The sequence below is a fragment of the Triturus cristatus genome, chromosome 8, assembly GCF_964204655.1.
Source record: "Triturus cristatus chromosome 8, aTriCri1.1, whole genome shotgun sequence".
NCBI lineage: Eukaryota > Metazoa > Chordata > Amphibia > Caudata > Salamandridae > Triturus > Triturus cristatus.
The window spans coordinates 1,138,273,993-1,138,295,348 of record NC_140591.1 but is presented as its reverse complement, the minus strand read 5'-3'; positions in this window follow the sequence as shown (position 1 = coordinate 1,138,295,348).

The following is a 21,356-nucleotide window of genomic DNA, read 5'->3' as shown; positions in this document are numbered from 1 at the left end:
AGAACACATTAGAGCCACTGTTAATTTGGATCGCTCTAATGCAATCGCTAAGCACATGGAAAGAATGCACGAGAGCAAATAGGAACTGCTGAGATTCTACGCAATTGAACAAGTACCCAATTTAGAACGAGGAGGTAATCGAGAAAAACTTCTTCGACAAAAAGAATCAAAGCACATTGTTTCGTTCAGAACTTTGACCCCTTATGGTTTAAATCAGGATGAGGAACTTTTTGTACACTTGTAAACTTCAGCACATATGATTTTTTGGACATTAACCTTGCTTTTAAACAATTCTGATGTATAAATTGGTAAAATGTCACTAACGATTATTCTAATTTGATACAAGGCTTATCAATATTGACAAATCTTAATACTAATGGTCTGTCAATAGGCAATATATGTATTAACAAAGCGCAAAATGGATAATACCCACTAGAGGGATGATAATGCCTACTTTCAGCAAGCTTTTCTTCCATAAGCCTTTGTGATAAGAGCCTGCTCATACTATTATTAGCGGGACAAGATAAACCATGCACCGTAATCCAATATAACATGAGGGTGCTGAAATGAATGGATTACCCCCTTTTTTCACATTGTTAGGACTTCTAACATGTAAACTTGGGATAGAGTGTTATACATGATTTTGTCAATGATCACCTTCCCTTCTTTTTCTTCTTTATGAATTTTATTTCATTTAGAATTTTTAACAACTTACACATGTGTTAATTCAATGCACTACATTGACCAGAATGCTTTGCAACTATGGAAACAGGAAGTAATTGCAATAATAGAAATAAATGATGTCTGGTCATGCCCGGTTGTTACCCGTGATCAAGGTTCGAGTTGCGAACCGAAACGTGTTGGGCATAGCTTTGTGTTGCTCATGAATATGAATTAAAAGCAAACTTTAAAAGCAACAGATTCCGAGTGAGTGCGTGTTCATCTTGACTTCTGGGCACAGAGGTCATCTGCTGTTATATTTACCGGCTGCTCTGCCGTACGAACTTCGCACCGCGCCACAAGAGGAGCGCCGACTTTCAGAAGAGGGCACTACAGGATTCACATATACATATATATATATATATATATATGCATACATATGCATGTTATGTACATGAAAGTTTGAAAAAACGAATGCATGCAAAGCTAAAAGCCACCTAATTATAAACAGCATTGCTTTAACTTAAACGAGGGCTAGACCTATTGCATTTTCATTGCTTGTTTACTTGGTTCCATCAAGAAGGCATTCAGATGTATCACACATTTGTCATAAATTCTGATTGGTAGCACTCTAGTTGCTCATTAGCTTACTGTAGTAAAGCTACTGCTCACCAGGGAAGTCTGCTGCTCGTATTCAAAGTGCATCTTTCAGTCTGCATGTCAGAATTTTTTAATGAAATAGAAGAGGATTTGAGAAGTCAAAATGTGCCCTAATATTTCTTTCTGCAGCATTAATCATAATTTAAATCTCAAAATGAACCCCCTCATTTTGTCCCTTTGTAAATTAAATGTTTTAAGTGTTATCACTTTATTCCAATCAAGATGGCTTCAGATGTGCCATACCTTTGTCATAAGTAAGACTGTTAGCGCTCTAGTTGTTACTTAGAACACTCTGGGACATTTTGTCATTGGGCTATACTTGGGCTACATCTGGGTGATATTTGTGCTACATTTGGGCTCTTTTGTCTCTGGTGGCCATCTTGGGAGACTTATTTGTTATAAAGTTTCCTAATTTCCTCATTTACTACAGTCTCCTCACTAGGAAATACTTTCAGTTTTTTACTTTGATTCCATCAAGAAGGCATTCAGATGTGTCACACATTTGCCATAAATTCGGAATGTTAGTACTCTAGTTGCTCATTAGATCCCTGTAGTAAAGCTACTGCTCACCAGGGAAGTCTGCTGCTGGTATTGAAAGTTCATGTTTCAGTCTGCATGTCAGAATTTTTTAATGAAATAGAAGAAGATTTGAAAAGTCCCTCAAAATGTGCCCTAATTTTTCTTTTTTCAGCACTAATCATAATTTCTATGGCAAAATGAATCCCCTCATTGTTTTACTTTTAAATTAAAATACTCACTATCTAATACTCACTTGCTACTCACTCTCTACTACTCAGTCTCTACTACTCACTGTCTACTACTCTCTACTACTACTCTCTACTACTCACTTTCCAATACTCTCTAGTACTCACTCTATTACTCTCTCTACTACTCCCTCTCTACTACTCACTCTACTACTCTCTACTATTCACTCGCTATTACTCTCTACTACTCACTCTATACTACTCTCTAGTACTCTCTACTACTACTCTCTACTACTCACTGTCTACGACTCACTCTCTACTACTCACTCTACTACTCTCTACTACTCTCTACCATTCATTCTCTACTACTCTCTGCTCACTCTCTACTACTTTCTACTACTCTCTCTCTACTACTCCCTCTCTAATACTCACTCTACTACACTACTACTCACTCTCTACTACTCTCTCTCTACAACTCACTCTCTACTATTGACTCTTTACTACTCACTCTCTACTACTCACTCTCAACTACTCTCTACTACTCACTCTCCACTACTCACTCTCTACTACTCGCTCTCTACTACTCTACTACTCACTCTCTACTACTCACTCTCTACTACTCTACTTCTCTCTACTAATCTCTCTAATACTCACTCTCTGCTACTCTCTACTACTTACTCTACTACTCTCTACTACGCTCTACCACTCACTCTCTACTACTCTACTACTCACTCTCTACTACTCTATCTCTACTACTCACTCTTCTACTACTCTACTACTCATTCTCTACTACTCTCTCTACTACTCACTCTCTACTACTCACTCTACTACTCTCTACTACTCACTCTCTACTACTCTCTCTCTACTACTCACTCTCTACTACTCGCTCTCTAATACTCTAAGACTTAAGACAACAAAATAATAAAACCATCTTACATGAATAGTAATTAGAAAAAGAAAGAACCAATTCAGATACTGTTTTTATCCAAAAGTAAAAAATATTGTATTAAATATTATTAATAAAAGCATGTTTTGTACTTTTGTATAAAAACAGTATCTGAATTGGTTCTTTCATTTTTTACTTACTATTCATGTAAGATGGTTATATTCTTTTGTTGCCTGAAGTCTTTACATTGATTTATTGATCCATGCCTTAAGGAACTTTTACCCTATTAGCAGGGGGCCTCTATATGTGGAAATATGGATTTTTCTGATCAGTTATGTCCCCTATCTTGGACCCCAACGGTTTCATGTATGAATCACAAGTACATGTGTGTTCCCTCCAGTTCCAGTTATGAAGACGCAAACACATGTGCGTCCACCGTCAACATGTCCTCTTTCAGATCAGCCATGAATGGGCCGGATATTCCATTCCTAAGTATGAAAGGCCACCGGCTTTATATGGTTCACTTATGCCATTTTACAGTCCAGACAAGTAGGCCCTGATTCTGTCATCAAGCTTTTCTTTCTTTCTTCCTCTGAAGCTCCAGTCTGAGCCTGCATCTGTGACCATGAACTTTGTCTCATTCCCTGCGCGGCTCACGAAGCCTGACATCAGCCTGTTGCCTGCCAAAAACTGTATTTCACCTTCGAAATTATCTGCTCCGCTCCCTGCCCAATGCATTCCTGTCTAGTAGTTTAAGTAAACATTCTTCCAGCTACCGAGCAAAGGCCCGGCTTCTCTGTCTTTATGCAAGTAATTCATAGCCTTATTATTATGGAAGACTTCTGCCCTCGTATCTAGTGTAGACATTTAGACGCTTGTACACGCACTAACAGTCAGTATAGTCAGTATAGAATAAGATTCTACTCTAAGAGACCTCTCTTTTGGATAACATAGTTCTTTAAACATAGGATGTTAGATATGATTTGGGGATTAGGTTGACTTGACCCTCCAGACTTCTGTCGCCACATGTAGAGTTAAATGTCAAGTCCCCTTCACCCCCTAGTTGCACGTCAATCACACGTCATGCTGCTGTGCGCGCATTTCTGCCAAGTATTTCTGCTGACATTGCGAAATTCTTTCATGGAACCACCCTATTATGACATCACATCTGATGACGTTCTTTAGCCACACCCAGTTACACCTACTTTTGCTACGTATGTATGTCTTATCTACACTATCAATTGTTACGCCTCTTGCATTTGCTTCACTGTAATGCCTATTGTATAAAAGTGATTAATTATCAATAATGTATGTACTTCACTTCCTGAACCTTCGTGGTGATGGAACTTGGAGCAACCGATTCGAATCGTCCATTGGAATAAAGCCCATTCCGAACCTCTAATACCACGGATTCTGCCTCTTATTTATTGAGCTATTTTTATTATGTTTCTGTATCAAATTAAGTCCCGGTAATTAAATTATTTACCACATGAATGGCGCCCGAACAGGGACACTTTCTCATCTCACGCGCCGGCGGTGCGTTGCAGGCCCGGTCTCCTGCCACAGCTGGACGGACAACAACGCGTACCAGCAGGATTTCCTGTATCTCCCTCCGGTTAAGCGGGGGCGACTGAGGCTGCGATCAACACCCAGACGAGGCGGTGAGAAGTGCGAAGTATCCCGACCAGAGCCTAGCTGAGAGAGCAAGATCCGAGGTATACAGAGGCCCACCAGGTTTCCGAAGCTCAGAAGTGTCCGAAGTTGCCGAGTTGAGTCCAGTCCGGTCCAGTTCAGTTCAGTTCCGTTCCGAGGCCTTCCGTTCCGAGCTACCCGGTGAGTACCATTACTGGGGAGGCGTTCTGGCGTGCACATAAGTTGTGCCGGTCCAGACGGGTTTGGGTACACAAATCCGGTCTGCACTGTTTTAGCAGTGTATCTGTACTGTTTAGCAGTATATCTAGTATATCAAGTATATAAATTCAGAATAATCCAGATAATGCCGAGTATTATGTTTAGTGATTAAGTTTTCCTTAGATCGTCATCATCATTGTTTGCTCATTTAAATGTTAAATGTTAAATGTGTTAATACGTTCTGCATATTGTGGTATGAATGACTGTTCATTATCGTGTTTATTGTATTAAGTTTGTTCAAGATCAAGTATCAGATCAGTTCTCAATATGCCGCTCTTTTCGAAATTAAGACTGATCACAACTAGAAAAGGGGTACTCGAAGAAGCTGTTCCTATTCCTCCTAGGGACACTCCAGGGTACTTCATGTATCATAAACACGGCTTAGACGCTATATTATTTCTTGATTTATGGGTAGACTACACCAAGGAATTACCAGAAAGTCAGAGGTGGCCCGCAGCTGGGACCTGGGATGCAGAGTGCATCATGAAAGTAGAGGAAGAGTTATGGAAAAGGAAAGTCAGACAGTCACAGAAAGACGCCGTTGAGTTATGGCGTAAGGAATCTCATAGACGTACAGAAAAGGCACTCCGACAGGAAGAGAAAAATAAGGAGAATTCAAATAGAGTCCGAGAAAATCTATTAATTGAAGAAGGTACACGAGTGAAATCAGAACAAGTAGACAGACAAAGAAATGCCCTTATGAAGGGTATGTATCCCCTTCTGGCCGAGGGATTACCTAAGGCTACTCCGGGGATACCAAAAGACTTGCCACCCCCATTATTTCCAATAAAAGTACATCCTAAGGGGCATCCTAGAACCGCAGAAGATGTTTTTCTTTCCTCATATTTAGATGACGCAGCTCCCGAGTATGCTAACCCCGCCCCACATAGACCGTCGGCCGGGGAGGTTCAACGCCAAGATCCTGTATCTGTATCTCTACAACAACAAATCCTGACACAAGTTCCGGCAAGCACATCTGTTTCCACGTCTGTTCCTACAGCTGCTTCTACAGCTGTGCCCACACCTATAGTTGCTGTATCGCGTTCAACGAATCCTTTCACGCCCGATACCCCAGACGGGGCTACCGGAGGTGCTACCAATATTTTTTCTACGCCACCCAGAATAAATAAACTTACTTTTCAAGAGTCAGCACATCCACGTTCCCCCAAACTCATAAATGCCCGCACGCTTAAGGAACTTCTTGTAGATTGTAGATATGACCCTGTGCCCGGCAAAGAGGACGAAATGATCATGGCATCATTACGTATCAGACGAGCCGCGGTGTATTTAGGGAAGTTACCAGGAATGACTATGCATCTAGATAATATATATCATTTTGTCCAAACAGGGCGAGATTCTGAATGTATTAACAGAGCTATGGAATACCAGAAAGTGGAAATACAGGGGGAACTGTTACGTTTCCTCATAAATTGTGTGATCAGAAATCAAGACCGACCAGGGGTAGACCCGGAAGCAATGCAAATTCTTACCAGATGGAGCCAGAATATATCAGAAGGGAGACATGATAAGCAAAACTGTATAATAGCCATGTGCCGAAAGATCCGTAAAGAAATAGAACGCCTACACGAAGAGAGATTAGCGGTAGACCAGTTCGAACAAAGCGAGGAGGAAGGATCAGGACTGCCCACAGGACAGTCAGACACCATAGCCTATGTAGGTAGAGGAAGATCTTGTAATAGTACTAGATGTTTTTCTGACCTGATACGTCCGATATGTCCAGATAATAACAGGAATTTCCAAACACCTATAATAAATATAAGGTCCCCCGAGCATTCGTTCCAAGCCGCTGACAAATTACTGCGAGAACGAAGGGGTTATCATTTACTCGATTCTATGGATGAACAAGAATTAGCCAGGTCAGCCGTTCATTGGGTTGACAGTCCCGGAAAATATGGTGATGATACAGTAGCACACACATTTTTGAACCTCACCCCAGATGAACAGCGTTTAGCTGGGATTTATATGATTCAAGAACTTCTTATACTATATAAAAGCCAACATTCAGATCATGGTCCCTTACCTGATATATTGACTGAATTACTCACGAATAGATGGAGAGGTTCAGGTACTAAGCTAATTAAAGAAATACTAGAATCAAGAAAGCAGTACATTCTTTTTGTATGTCCAGAACATGTCTCACTGCCCATCAAGGAAAGACCGATGTATTACATGGACAGACAGAATCCCTTACGAGAAGTACACCCAATAAAGGGCGAGGACAATGAGTTTAAACGTGTATTTGTATATACGCCCATATCGAAAATAGAATTGTTAGAAATGAAGAAAGTGGTACCCAGTCATGACAAAGACCCAGCGGGTTTCCACCGAGAAATTAAAGACATGTTACTCATGGGAGAGTATACCTATCCCGACATTATGACAATATTAAAGGTATTGATGCCTGCTGGCATTTATGAAAAACTCAAGGAAAAAGAGTGGGAGGTGGGAGACCAAAAGATAGACTGGACAGCATTAGAAAATGAAGAAAAGGCCCGAGGTCCAGGTTCGGGACTTGGGGACAAAACTAAAGCACTACCAGGTTTACTAGTACAGGTACTGCCACGTTTATTAACTACGAAAAAGGAAGACTGGGGTGCAATCTCAGCCTGTAAACAAAAGCAAGATGAAGACACTAGTGATTTCTATGCCCGATTTGAAAAATGTTTTGGTATAAATAGTGGCATAAAAGCAAGTAGCGACTCATACCCACATCTGTTTGTGACAAAATTAGTTGAAAATTCCTTACCGCAAGTGAAGAATAGAGTATTAAAATTCGAGAGTACCTGGCAAGGTAATACCCCATCACAAATGTTACAAATGTTACAGTACCATTACAATAGAATTAGAGAGGAACAAGAACATGAACAAAGACGCATGAAAGACACGAAAATGAAAATGCTAGTCTCCCAGACAGTTCCAGCTGAAGGACATAAAAAGGGTACGACACATTCCGGTGATTCAGCAGGACCTGTAAAAGGGACATGCAACTATTGTAAACAACCAGGTCATTATATACACGATTGCCCAGTCCTGAAGCGTAATATCGCCACAGGTATTACAAAAGAAAGACCACGGCCACTTAGACAGGATCAGAATGAACAAGGAGCCCCGCAGCATGCACAGTCCATGCCAGCTCCACAACAGTCTATACAGTTCGTGCCAGCTGCACCAGCGCTGCCGGTTGCTGCCACACAAACCACGACACGACAGCTGTACCAGACCGCACAGTATGACTATCCTGATTATCAACGATATGCATGAACCAGCCTAGAGAGGGAAGTTGACTTACCCCTTATCGAGGTCCCAGTAGACCAAGAAGGACCTTATGTACATAGTGAATTATTAGGCCAAGATAGAAAATTTTTACTTGATACAGGGGCAAGTCGAACAACCATAAAACGTAGTGAAGTTCCAGGGGCACCCCTCTCAGGCTCACAGAATATTTCCCTTGGTTTTTCAGGAAAACCTATTGTTAATGAAGTATCACAGCCTCTTCCACTTACGATAGGACCCTTGACCAGAACTACTGATTTATTGCTTACTAAATCATGTCCAGAAAACTTGTTAGGTATAAAAACACTGAAAGCTCTAGGAGCTAAAATATGTTGTTCTCCGGAAGGAGTAAGATTGTTTTTACGTGATTTCAAAGGTCACTATGTGTCTCGAGACATGGATCCCCGACTGCAGACTTTACCTACACATCTATGGGCACAAGGCCCTACTGATGTTGGTTGCATGAATATTACACCATATCGAGTTACACTAAAGGCAGGAGTGGTACTACCACGAATGCGACAATACAAGTTACCACCAGATGCTGTAGTGGCTTTACTACAAATCATTGACGAGCTCATTGCCCAAGGAGTGGTTGTAGAAACAGACTCCAATGTATGTAATTCACCGATAATTCCGATTCTTAAACGAACAGATCCGAAGGCCCCGCCAGTATATCGATTGGTTATTGATCTACGCGAATTGAACAAATGCATTGTGCCACAATTCCCTGTGGTCCCAGATATCTCGTCATTACTGACAGCTATTGATTCCGAAGCAACATTCTTTACTGTAATTGATCTCAAAAATGCCTTTTTCAGCGTCCCTATAGATCCGGAAAGCCAATACTTGTTCGGATTTAGTTTAAATGGACGTAGCTTTAAATTCTCACGCGCACCTCAAGGATTTACAGAAAGCCCAAGCATCTATAGCCAAGCACTGAAATGAGAACTCGACAGTATCCACATGCCAGTAAACACTGCCCTGCTTCAATATGTCGATGATCTGCTGATCACCGCTAGAAGCGAACCTGAATGTGAGAAAGCATCACTGACAGTTTTACAATTTCTAGCCGAAAAAGGGCACAAGGTGTCCCCTTCTAAGCTGCAATTCTGTGTCCAGCGAGTTGTTTATCTTGGACACTCGCTGTCCAAGGAGGGAAGGCAGCTTACACCCGACCGCATTCAGTTAATAGCTAACATGCCAATACCCAAGACACAAAAGGAGGTGCGGGCTTTTATAGGCCTCACTTCATATTGTAGGCAGTGGATCCCTCAGTATGCATTTCTAGCAAAACCACTCATTCAATTGACAACACAGGAGGCAGCCACATCGACTGTTCTCCCTTGGACTCAGGAACATACACAAGCTTTTGAAAACCTAAAGAAAGCCTTATGCCAAGCACCGGTTTTAGCAACACCATGTTACAATAAACAGTTTACACTCTTTGTTACAGAACGCGAAGGTACTGCCTTGTCAGTACTCACACAGGAACAGGCAGGATCCCACAAACCATGTGCTTATTTTTCTAGTACATTAGATCCCGTAGCTCAGGCTTTGCCTGCATGCCTGAAATCGGTGGCAGCAACAGCTTTAGCAATCAGACAAAGCGATGCCATAGTGTTAGGACATCCATTGACAGTTCAAGTACCACATGCAGTAGAAGTTCTTGTGAATAGAACGCAAACACAGCACTTGACTATAGCGCGACTTACAGGGTATGAATTAACATTGTTTCAGCCACATATAGAAATCAGACGTTGTAACACATTGAATCCTGCCACACTTTTACCCGTAATCGGAACAGACCCACTAGCTCATGATTGTATTGATGTTATTACAATCACGACGAAACCCAGACAAGACTTGACAGATGTCCCATTGTCAGACCCAGACCTAACGTTGTATGTAGATGGTTCGTGTATGAGAACAAGTACAGGAGAGTTAGTGGCCGCTTACGCAGTCACAACAGACACTGAAATCATTGAAACAAATTGCATAAATACCTTGTCCGCTCAAGCAGCAGAGCTCGTCGCTCTGACACAAGCCTGTATTCAAGCCACAAATAAAAGAGTCAACATATACACTGATTCACGTTATGCATTCGGAGTTGTACATGACTTCGGCGTGCTGTGGCGAGAGAGAGGTTATTTAACTTCTCACGGTGCCCACATTCAGCACGGACCCCTCATTCATGCCTTATTAGATGCAATACATCTACCCACTGCAATATCAATTATGAAATGTAAAGCTCATACGAAAGTTACTGATATCATTTCTCAAGGCAATGATCTAGCTGACAGAACAGCTAAACAGACTGCTCAAACTCAAACATCCGACATGACAAAGACAATAGTCCCGACGCCAACACATTGTATGACGATTAAAGATCCCGCTCTTGATGTAATTGACATACAGACGCATGCTACACCAGACGAAATAAAGAAATGGACTGAATTAGAAGGGATTCAAACGGACCAAGGATGGATGACGAAGGAAAAATCTGTGTGGTTCCTTCCTGATTCAATGGTCCAAGTTATTATTAACACTATACATAGTCCAGCGCATCTAGGAGAAAAAGCTATGCTAGACAGCATCCAACACATTTGGTTCAATAAACATTTACGAGCAGCAGCCAAGCAAAAAGTTCGTACCTGTATGATCTGTTGTCAGTTCAACCCAGGAAAAAGCGTTCCCGTAGAACAGGGTGGATTTCAGCCTCCTGATCACCCTTTTGAAGTGCTCCAGATGGATTATATCCAGATGGAACGATGTTGAGGATTCAAATATGTTCTCGTAGTTGTCTGTGCTCTTTCCCGTTGGACAGAGGCATACCCGGTTTCAGATTACACTGCCCCGACTACTGCCAAACAGTTAGTTCGAGAATTCTTCCCACGATACGGTTTACCACGTGTTGTCTACTCAGATAACGGCCAGCCGTTCTCATCCGAACTAATGAAACACGTTTCACTTTTGTTAGGCTATCAGTGGAAATTCCACTGTGTCCGACACCCCGAGGCAGCAGGTCTCGTAGAAAGACATAATCAGATCCTGAAAATCAGATTGTCCAAAATATGCAGAGAGAAAGGTGTCGACTGGGTAGTAGCCTTACCAGTTGCACTCTTTTACATGAGAATGGTAGCACACTCTCGAACAGGGCTATCCCCGTATGAGGTGATCTTTGGCAGACCACCAAATATGTGGGGGACGCCTATACCACGAAAAATAACTGATATTGACTGTAATATGCTGACAGATTATTTGGCTTCCTTGATGTCTGCACTACAATCTTGTCGTTCACAGGTAGCTGCAGCCTTTCCCGACAACACTGAGGTGAAACCCCATGATATAATTCCGGGGGACCTGGTCCTCGTGAGGAACTTTGATCGAAAGACTCAGCTGGATCCTAGGTGGAAGTCACCGCAACTGGTCTTGCTCACCACAAGGACAGCCGTGAAGATCGAAGGCAGAAAAGGCTGGGTACATTCAAGTCATATCAAGAAATTTCATGGACTACCATCGGATGTAAACACCACACCTCGTGTGTCTTTACCCATTGACTCAAAACTTCCTTTTGTTGAATCAAGTAGTCACGAACAATATAAACTAAAACTCAGATCTAACCAGTCGGGAAATTTGATTGTTTAAGTCCTCTCCAAGGTGAAGCGGTTGAATTTGTCTCTGACATGTATCCCTTAGATCTGAATAGAGAAAACACCCGAAAAATGTTGAAACGACATGCATACTGTAAATCACTGCGTAGTCATTGCACAGTGACGTTATTAATTTTGTTTTCCTTAAGTCTTTTAATAATTACTGCAAGTATATTGTTGCACATATATTATCCTATTTCTAGACATGTTTATAATGTTACTGCTGAACCTTCTTTTAGTGAATTACCTCCGCATGAGTTGTCTTATAGATTTGCGCTGCGCAATAATACGTTTATTAGTATGTTACATCATTCCCATCAGGTTAGCAATGCTACAAATTGTTGGATATGTGGCCGACTCCCTCCCTATCAGAATTATAAAGGAATTCTACCTCTCTTTCCATACCCATTCACACACAACGGCTCCTGTGGAGCATGGTTTAGTTTAATTAATCCCCTAGATTCAAATTCTGCAGTTTATCAAGACAACTGGGTATGGGGAAATTTAAACTTAGTTTTACTTAAAGTCTGCTACCCTAACAAGGAGGGACTTCCCAAGAGAACAGGAACTGATCTAGAAAATGAAGTATATGGATTAGGTAATTTTACGCTTAATCTTATGATCCTAAATGTCGAATCCGAAGCTACTCCAATTTTGCCCGCCATGTCAGTATTTCCAGTAAAAGGTGAATTATGTGTAAGAAAGAATGGTTCCATACATATGGGCCATAGTAGATGCACCACTGTAATAGAATTCAGTGATCAAGGCAAGTCGACATTTAGAGCTTCCCGCCATTCCTATTTTATATGTGGTCAGACGGCATATGTACGTTTGCCTCTAGATTGGGATGGTACCTGCTACATTGGATTCCTTTTGCCACCTGTTTTCCTAGCTCCTCCCGATTATCACAGAAATACTCATTTAGTACACAATAGAGAAAGGAGAGATCTCCCAATTGTCGATTACACTGAAACAGCATGGGAAAAATACACAGATTTCAATAAAGGTCTCTTTCCCTATATAGGTACCGTTACTAATAGTAAGCTGATACGTAGATTAACTAGAACCCTTGAAGCAGTAGTGAACGAAACTATTTCCGCCTTAGGCAATTTAACAGAAGAGCAGTCTGCTATGCGGATTGTTGTGCTTCAAAATCGTCTTGTCCTTGACGTCATCCTGGCCGATAGGGGCGGAGCTTGTAGGGTCATCGGATCAAGTTGTTGCATTTTCATACCAGAAAATTCGCCATCTGTATATAAAGCCATAACTCGCCTTCATAAGATTGTAAGCCAGATACACCAGAATCCAGGCACCTGGACTTGGTCCGGTTGGTTTTGGAGTGTATTATCCACCTTTGGATGGAAGGTCCTATCCTTCCTAGGTATTGGCTTTCTCATACTATTCAGTTGCTGTCTATGCCTACAATGTGGACCAGCGATTTGTGGTCTGTGTGCCACATCGTGTATTCCATCACCAAGATTTCATTCGTCCCAGAAGAAAAAAGAAGAACAAATGATGCTATATGAACAGATCAATGGATTAATGAAGATTGATATCTCTTGACGGGCAAGTAGGGGACAAGGAGGGAATGTGGAAATATGGATTTTTCTGATCAGTTATGTCCCCTATCTTGGACCCCAACGGTTTCATGTATGAATCACAAGTACATGTGTGTTCCCTCCAGTTCCAGTTATGAAGACGCAAACACATGTGCGTCCACCGTCAACATGTCCTCTTTCAGATCAGCCATGAATGGGCCGGATATTCCATTCCTAAGTATGAAAGGGCACCGGCTTTATATGGTTCACTTATGCCATTTTACAGTCCAGACAAGTAGGCCCTGATTCTGTCATCAAGCTTTTCTTTCTTTCTTCCTCTGAAGCTCCAGTCTGAGCCTGCATCTGTGACCATGAACTTTGTCTCATTCCCTGCGCGGCTCACGAAGCCTGACATCAGCCTGTTGCCTGCCAAAAACTGTATTTCACCTTCGAAATTATCTGCTCCGCTCCCTGCCCAATGCATTCCTGTCTAGTAGTTTAAGTAAACATTCTTCCAGCTACCGAGCAAAGGCCCGGCTTCTCTGTCTTTATGCAAGTAATTCATAGCCTTATTATTATGGAAGACTTCTGCCCTCGTATCTAGTGTAGACATTTAGACGCTTGTACACGCACTAACAGTCAGTATAGTCAGTATAGAATAAGATTCTACTCTAAGAGACCTCTCTTTTGGATAACATAGTTCTTTAAACATAGGATGTTAGATATGATTTGGGGATTAGGTTGACTTGACCCTCCAGACTTCTGTCGCCACATGTAGAGTTAAATGTCAAGTCCCCTTCACCCCCTAGTTGCATGTCAATCACACGTCATGCTGCTGTGCGCGCATTTCTGCCAAGTATTTCTGCTGACATTGCGAAATTCTTTCATGGAACCACCCTATTATGACATCACATCTGATGACGTTCTTTAGCCACACCCAGTTACACCTACTTTTGCTACGTATGTATGTCTTATCTACACTATCAATTGTTACGCCTCTTGCATTTGCTTCACTGTAATGCCTATTGTATAAAAGTGATTAATTATCAATAATGTATGTACTTCACTTCCTGAACCTTCGTGGTGATGGAACTTGGAGCAACCGATTCGAATCGTCCATTGGAATAAAGCCCATTCCGAACCTCTAATACCACGGATTCTGCCTCTTATTTATTGAGCTATTTTTATTATGTTTCTGTATCAAATTAAGTCCCGGTAATTAAATTATTTACCACATATACACTAATCGCCACAGGATATCACAGGCTCTTGTTTTTTAGCTCTACAGCGCCTCGAGCATCCGATGTAGACAGTGCAAGGGAATTTACTGATTTCCCCTATTCCCTGCCACTGCCACTGTGGGAAAAGACATGTGAGGGCTCCACTCTATGAGCATGGCAGTGCTGAGAAAGGTTAGATTGTCTCTTTGAGGCCCTTGTTGGGTGACAGAAGCTGATACGGGCTACTGTTACTTTTTTTTTATACTGGGGGGACCCTTACCAACCCATACCCCTACCGACCCCTAAACCCTAAAAAACCATCACCATTCAATACCCTTACCTACTCCTAAACCCTAAAATCACACTTACCAACTAGTACTCCTACCCACCCCAAACCCTAAAAACACCCTTACCGCCCACTACCCTTGCCCGCCCCTAAACCCTAAAATCACCCTTACCCTCTATAACCCTGCACACCCCTAAAACCTAAAAACACCCTTATCATCCAATAACCTTACCCACTATTAAACCCTAAAACACCCAATGCCTCTATCCACCCCAACCCATACATTATATACATAAATAAATATATATATAAATAGGGGGCTAGGGGGTCAGGAACTCTCTACCCTGCCCCCTTTTCACGTTCTCCACCTTTCTTTTTCACTGCGACACAGAAAATGGCGTCCGACACTTCCTGATTTCGACCGATTCGAATGTTGACCGACATCTAACCACCAATCAGAATTACGCTGGCGTCATGTGATCAAGTCCCCCAGGAGGGATGAAACGCGTAATGGCTGTCTTTTTTGTTTGAGTCTTGAATAAACGAACAGATATTTGAAAAGAATCTTGTGGTCCGTGCTCCCTTCTGCTCAGCTGGTTGGATACGAGAGAGGAGAGTGCTTTGCCGATATATATATATATATATATTATCTACTGGCGGTCGCCAGTAGATAGTTACAGTTAGGATAGTGTTTCCATAGGAAATCTCAAAATTCTATTTTGAATAACTTTGGCGCCGGTTGACGAATCCTCGCGAAATTTTCAAAACGAATGGGGCGCTCCGCTCGCTCCTACCCTGAAAGTCTCAGGGTGATTCGTCAAGCGGGGGCTGAGAAAAAAGGGGGGTCCCAAAACGCATTTTCCCCATGCATTTTTCCATAGGACCTTTAGTCGAAGGTACAGCCCGAACGGCTGAACAGAATTACTTGAAATTTGGCAGAGAAGTAGTCCTCAGGTCAGGGAAGTGCCTTTTGCAGGTCTGGTGTCAATCTGTTCATTGGTTGCTCAGAAAATAGCATTTAAAAGCATCTATGCGCGCACCGTAAGCGTACCGTAAGCGTACGGTGCGCGCACCCTAACGTGCGCGAGCGTAATTCTGATTGGTTGTTATATGTCTGTAAACATTCGAATCGGTCGAAATCAGGAAGTGTCGGCCGCCATTTTGTCTGTCACACTGAAAAGGAAAGGTGGAGAACGTGAAAAGGGGGCAGGGTAGGGAGTTCCTGACCCCCTAGCATTTGTCAGGGGGTCACAGTGGGACCCCGAAGGGCACAAAAAAAGATTTTAAGTTTTTTTAAAAAATTCGCGAGGTGCGCGCACCGTGCGCGCACGACAAAATATATATATTTTTTTTTTAAAAAAGATTAAGTGTTTGGATGTTGGTTGGCTCTAAAAAGAGCCGTTGTGTTCATTGAGTGTTTTTTGGTACCTACAAGTAAGTACCGATGCAGAGTCTGAAGTTCAAGAGGAAGACTCTGTTCCCTTCATCATTGAAATGTACACCGTCTCCTCTATAAATGCCTTGCATGTTGTAACGCAAGTTGTTGTGGTATATAGAACCCATACCATAGTCTCTGAGGAAAGCAGAAACAGACTTATTGACGTGCTTTCTTGCTTTGTCAATCTGGGGACAATGTTGGTAGGACCAGTTCCACTTTTGCCTTTGGCATATATGAGAATATACAAAGGCAGTTTGTGGAAAAAGTGACATCAATTGCACAAAGGTGTCCTTAATAAGCATTTCCAGACCTACCCCAGTTAAAGTGCCTAGGTCATTTCCACCACAGTGCACAATAATAAGGTTAGGTTGTGGGAGATGTAGAAAGGTTTTCACCAAAGGCATTAATTGGTGCCACTTTAACCCTCTCTGACCAATCCATTTAATGTCTACATTTGGCAAAGCAAGATCTTTCACAATACCTCTTTTTTCTGCAAACTTTTCACTCCAGAAGACTTAGCTGTGACCTATAATCCACACTGTGAGCATCTTTCAAGGAGATCTGGATGCACTCAGAAGGTGTCTTTCAGTAGAATGGCAATATGAAAAGAAAGATAGTTGTAAAATGGAGGCTTACATACTTTTTTCAAAATAAAAAGAAATCATTGGCTGTTTCAGACCATACAACACTAAAAACTAGGTTGTATGTTTACATTTTTAAAAACGTGTTTTGTATTGGTTCAGAAAAATGTGTTCCCACAGAACATTAGTTTGGATTTGCTGTTAGGTTTGAAAAGTCAAGCACTCTTGCTCTTTGGATTTGAAACATTGTGTTCTGAACTTCTGACCTCTCTGCTCACACCAGTGTTCCATGACCTGTTGCTATGGTAGCAGGCAGAAGTCATGTTGGGGGAAGGGATCATTTGGAAAAGGGTTGAAATTTGCAACCAATTGAAATTTGTGTTTCTACTTAAAAAACCATAGGTTTCACACACGTTATAGTTAGGAATTAGCATTTAAAAAACCTAGCAAATTCACTTAAAAAACCATAGGTTTCACACATGTTATAGTTAGGTGGACATTTCACTCGTAAAAAACCAATGAAATTCCCCCGTTATAGTTAGGTCAGATAACTATAACTCGCGCGACCGCCACTCTATCAAAAGGATGATGTCATCAGTGATGTCATGAGTGATGCCACTGACCATGTTATGAGTGATGTAATATGTGACGTCATGAGCACTGGATTGCGGGCGCGCGAGTTATAGTTATCTGACCTAACTATAACTGGGGAATTTCATTGGTTTTTTTACGAGTGAAATGTCCACCTAACTATAACATGTGTGAAACCTATGGTTTTTTAAGTGAATATATATATACATATATATATATATATATATATTCACAGAAAAAAACATAGGTTTCAGGGGTGTTGTAGTTAGCTGCCCATTTCACTCGTACAAAATCATAGAAATTCCTCCGTTATAGTTAGTTCTGCTAACTATAACTCGCGTGCCCGCAATGCACTGCTGATGATGTCACATATTGCATCATTCATGACATGGTCAGTGACATCACTGATGACATCACTGATGACATCTCAACTGACATCACTGATGACATCACTGATAACATTATCCAGTGAATGTAGTTTAGTTTGAAATTTGAATATGTATTACATATATATATACCAATCTGTATTGAAGATTGACTGGATATATAACTGTCTGGATGGAGGATACAGTAGCTGTCTGACTGTCTGTTTAAGTGAGTAATTAAAAGTGTCTCACTTAATACATGGATTAGTAACTAAACTATGTGAATGTGTGCATCACTGTCTCTGCATCAGTTGGTCACTAACTACATGAGTGTGTATATTAGTTATTGATTAGTTGGGTGAGTATTTGTATGGGACACTGAGATTGTGTGTGGTTGGATGGGATGTGCGTAACTATATGCATAGATGTGTGAATGGTTGATTGACTAGTTGTACATCTTCAACAAAGTAAAAAAATAAAAGGCATTGTATGTGACAGTTGGTGTATATAAATAAGTATGAATAAGAGTCAGTGATTGTGAGAGTAACTATATGAATGAGTGTATAATTGTAATGGTGATTTTTTAACATATTAACTATGAGTTACTATATGTTTGACTAAATGAAGTGCTGTTGGATAACTATGTAAGTGAGTAAATGTAAGTGTGATTAATTTTTTTCAGGAGTGAGTAGGATGACTGCATAACCGACTAAGATGACTGCTGATGTGTCAATGTCCATATATGTGTATAAGTGCATTTGATAGTGTTCTATTAATTAGTGAATGCATGTATAAATGATTCTGGTTTTGAATGGGCAGTTGTGTGTGTAGACTTAGGAATCAGTGAGTGGCTATGTAGTAATAAGTATTGGTGTGTCAATGGTTTCAAATATGGTACTCTGTATTTTACAGTGAGTGATGAAAGGTTATACTAGTGTATGATGAGGTGTATCAGATTGTCACGTGGATGATGTCATCTGTGATGTCATCAGTGATGTCATTTGAGATGTCATCAGTGATGTATCAGTGATGTCACTGAACATGTCATGAATTTAATTATTCAATATGTGACATCATCAGCAGTGCATTGCGGGAGCGCAAGTTATAGTTAGCAAAACTAACTATAACGGAGGAATTTCTATGGTTTTGTACGAGTGAAATGGCCAGCTAACTATAACACCCCTGAAACCTATGTTTTTTTCTGTGAATTTCGAAGGTTTTTTAAATGCTAATTTCTAACTATAACGTCTCTGAATCCTATGGTTTTTTTCAGTGAATTTCAAAGGTTCTTTAAATGCTAAATTTTAAGTGTTATAGTAGTTATACCTATTTTTTTATACTGATTTTCTACAGTTTTTTAACTGTTCATTTATAAATATTTTATTCATTAAATAACATTATATATTTTTCTGAAAATTGCAAAACAAAAATTAAAAAAAAATTCAAACTGAAATATTGATTAATTTTTTTGTTTTCATTTTATATTTTAATATATTTCTATTATTTTCTTTAAAAAAAAAGTTTTTTCCCAAAGCGTACACATCACGGTGGGTGCACGGATTCTAGCCACTATTTTAGAAAAGTCATGAAGGATCCGCGTACGGTGTGCGACGGCTGCGTGTTTTTCAGTTACATCATATACATTTAATATTACGTGATGTGCGCGATTGGTATGCGACCAGTCCGCGAATCCTGCTCCCATGCATTCGCGACACATGCGCATTACGGTATGAGATGCTTGCGTGGTGGCGGGTACCGCATGATATCATATACGTGCTAGGGCGCGCTGGGTGCGCAACTCCCGCACAAAAATGTCATGTTCCAAAATGATATGTATGTGTCTTTAATATACATATTAGGGCAAGAGATTATCTAAGATAGTCATAAAAATAACATATTTGTACTTATAATAAACTTATATTATTTTTAATATATTTTCGCGAAATCGGGTGCGTTCATCGTGAGTGCAGAGAACCAGGTCGGCAGAGGTGCTGTAGAGCCAGAGAAACCAGGTCAGCAGAGCCGTTGTAGAGCCAGAGAACCAGGTCAGCAGAGCTGCTCTGAAGACTAAGAAGCAGGTCAGCAGAGCTGCTCTAGAACCAGAGCCCAGGTCAGCAAAGCTGCTCTAGAGCCAGAGACCTAGGTCAGCAGAGCTGCTCTAGAGGCCGAGAACCAGGCCAGCAGAACTGCTGTAGAGCCAGAGAATCCAGGTTAGCAGAGCTGCTTTAGATGGAGAGAACCAGGTCAGCAGAACTGCTTTAGAGCCAGAGAACCAGGTCAGCAGAGCTGCTCTAGAGCCAGAGAACCAGGTCGGCAAAGCTGCTTTAGAGCCATAGAACCAGGTCAGCAGAGCTGCTCTTGAGGCAGAGAACCAGGTCAGCAGAACTGCTTTAGAGTCAGAGAACCAGGTCAGCAGAGCTCTTTAGAGGGAGAGAACCAGGTCAGCAGAGCTGCTTTAGAGCCACAGAACCAGGTCAGCAGAGCTGTTCTAGAGCCAGAAAACAAGGAAGCAGAGCTGCTTTAGAGCCATAGAACCAGGTCAGCAGAGCTGCTCTAGAGCCAGAGAACCAGGTCAGCAGAGCTGCTCTAGAGGCAGAGAACCAGGTCAGAAGAGCTGCTCTAGAGCCAGAGAACCAGGTCAGCAGAGCTGATTTAGAGGGAGAGAATCAGGTCAGCAGAGCTGCTTTAGAGCCAGAGAACCAGGTCAGCAGAGCTGCTCTAGAGCCAGAGAACCAGGTCAGCAGAGCTGCTATAGAGCCAGGGACCCAGGTCAACAGAGCTGCTCTAGAGGCCGAGAACCAGGTCAGCAGAGCTGCTGTAGAGCCAGAGAAACCAGGTCATCAGAGCTGCTCTAGAGCCAGAGAACCAGGTCAGCAGAGCTGCTGTAGAGCCAGAGAAACCAGGTCAGTGGAGCTGCTTTAGAGCGAGAGAACCAGGTCAGCAGAGCTGCTTTAGAGAGAGAGAACCAGGTCAGCAGGTCTGCTTTAGAGCCAAGGGATCAGGTCAGCAGAGCTGCTTTAGAGCCAGAGAACCAGGTCAGCAGAGTTGTTTCAAAGCCAGAGAACCAAGTCAGCAGAACTGCTCTAGAGCCTAAGAACTAGGTCAGCAGAGCTGCTCTAGAGCCAGAGAACCAGGTCAGCAGAGCTGCTGTAGAGCCAGAGAAACCAGGTCAGCAGAGCCGCTTTAGAGCCAGAGAACCAGGTCAGCAGAGCTGCTCTAGAGCCAGAGAACCAAGTCAGCAGAGCTGCTTTAGAGCTACAGAACCAGGTCAGCAGAGCTGCTTTAGAGCCAGAGAACCAGGTCAGCAGAGCTGCTCTAGAGCCAGAGAACCAGGTCAGCAGAGCCGCTGTAGAGCCAGAGAAACAAGGTCAGTAGAGCTGCTTTAGAGGGAGAGAACCAGGTCAGCAGAGCTGACCCAGAGGGAGAGAACCAGGTCAGCAGAGCTGCTCTAGAGCCAGAGAACCATGTCAGCAGAACTGCTGTAGAGCCAGAGAATCCAGGTCAGCAGAGCTGCTTTAGAGCCAGAGAACCAAGTCAGCAGAGCTGCTTTAGAGCTACAGAACCAGGTC